The sequence below is a fragment of the Ursus maritimus genome, unplaced genomic scaffold (assembly GCF_017311325.1).
Source record: "Ursus maritimus isolate PB19 unplaced genomic scaffold, ASM1731132v1 scaffold_5, whole genome shotgun sequence".
Classification (NCBI taxonomy): domain Eukaryota; kingdom Metazoa; phylum Chordata; class Mammalia; order Carnivora; family Ursidae; genus Ursus; species Ursus maritimus.
Window position 1 is genome coordinate 42,364,203 of NW_024426663.1, and position 1,917 is coordinate 42,366,119.

General features: G+C 34.0%; 1 non-coding gene across 1 annotated transcript; it reads left to right on the forward strand.

Moving 5' to 3' along the window:
• The first annotated feature begins 1,539 nt into the window (after positions 1-1,539).
• Positions 1,540-1,646, forward strand: LOC121100894. The gene has a single exon (XR_005832676.1). It is a non-coding gene; the product is annotated as a U6 spliceosomal RNA (small nuclear RNA).
• The last annotated feature ends 271 nt before the right edge of the window (positions 1,647-1,917 follow it).

Here is a 1,917-nt window from a genome sequence, read left to right on the forward strand (position 1 = left end):
GTAATTAAAAGAGGGAATGCAAAGTTTTATTTACGAATGGTACTGGAACAATTGGATGTCCATATGGAAAGAAATGAATCTTCACTCCTATTTCAAGCCGTAAACAAAAATTAATTCACAGTGGATCACAGACATAAAAATAAAACACTATTAGAAGAAAATGTAGGTTAATAGTTTTCTAATTAGTGGTTGTGGTGGATGGTGTGATGTGTTCTCCCAAAATTCATATATTAAAATTTAACCCCCAGTGTGATGGTTTTTGGAGGTGGGGCCTTTGGGAGATGATTAGGTCATGAAGGTGGAGCCATCATAAATGGGATTAGTAGACTTCTAAGGGGCTGAAGAGACCAGAATTCTCCCCTTCTGTTGTGTGAGAACATAGCCAAGAAACAGCTGCCTGTGAAAAGGCAGCAGACACTGAATCTTCCAGCACCTTGATCTTGTACTTCTCAACCTCTAGAACTTGGAGAAATGTCTCTGTTGTTTACAAGTCACCCAGTCTCTGGTATTTTGTTAGAGCAACCTGAACTAACTAAGACAATAGTAGGCTAATATTTCTTTGATAAGATGCAGAAAATAATAACCATAAAAATTGATATATTAGACTGTTCATCAAAAGACAAAATTAAGTAAATGAGGAAGCATGTCACCAACAAGATGAAAATATTTGTAAAATGTGTGACAAAGCATTCAAATCATTATTACATGAAGAATTTCATAGTAAGAAAAAGACAAAAAATTTGTGAAGTATTTCAATGAACGCTTTACAAAGGTACATAGATGAATGATCAGTGAACATAATAAAGAGTGCTTAAGATTTTTAGCCTTCAGAGTAATGCATTTACAAGCACATTGAGATAATACTAGACACCCACTAGCATCGCCAAAATTAAAAATATCATCAACCCCAAATATCGGTGAAGATTGGAACCACCGAACTCTCCTACATTGCTGGTAGGGATATTAAATGTTAAAACTGCTTTGGGAAAAGGTTTTGTGCTTAAAATTAAAAGTTACCCAGAAGAAATACAAATTTATATGTAAGAAAGACTTGTTAAGAATGATTGTAGCAGCTTCATTCATTATAGCCTTGAACTGGAAGCAACTCATTATCAACAGGAGAATGAATAATCCCATTTTGGTATAGTTGTACAGAGGAGGACTACTCAGTAGGACAAATGAATGAACTGCTGCCCACAACAACATGAATGAGTCTCACAGATACGATGCTGACTCAAAAGAACCAAAATAACAGAATACGTCTTGCATGATTTCATTATTAGGAAGTTCTAGACCAAAACCAATGAAAGGTTAAAAAAAAAATGATTGCCTCTGTGAAGTTAAGACTGATGAGAATGAGGCTTGAGAGAATGTTGTAAGGAGATGGAAATGTTCTATCAGGGAAGTGTGAGTCACATAGGTGTTTCTATATGGCATAATTGCACATTTGGGGTTTATGCATCTTTTTTCATGGTCATTTTTAATAACAATAGCTGCATGGGGTAAAAAAAATACTTCTCATTTTATAAAAGTATATCCATGCTCGCTTCAGTAGCACACATACTAAAATTGGAACGATATAGAGAAGATTAACATGGCCCCTTTGCAAGGATGACATGAATAAAAGTATATTATTCTTTGCTTTGTTTCAACTTTTCCTTGCAAAAATATTTGAACAAATTTCAGCTTTTGAGATTTTTACCTTAACTCTTAAATAATGCTGGAAGTATTGTGAGAATATTTAAGAGTTCCTCATTGCTTAAGAACCAAAAATTATCTAATATTTTTGATAATTCAGTCCATATGCATGTTACTCACATATAGATATATAGATCTATAATCTATGATTAGTGTGCATATTACTCACATATAGATATATAGACCAGAGACTGACTGACTTCCTTCCTTCCTTCCTTC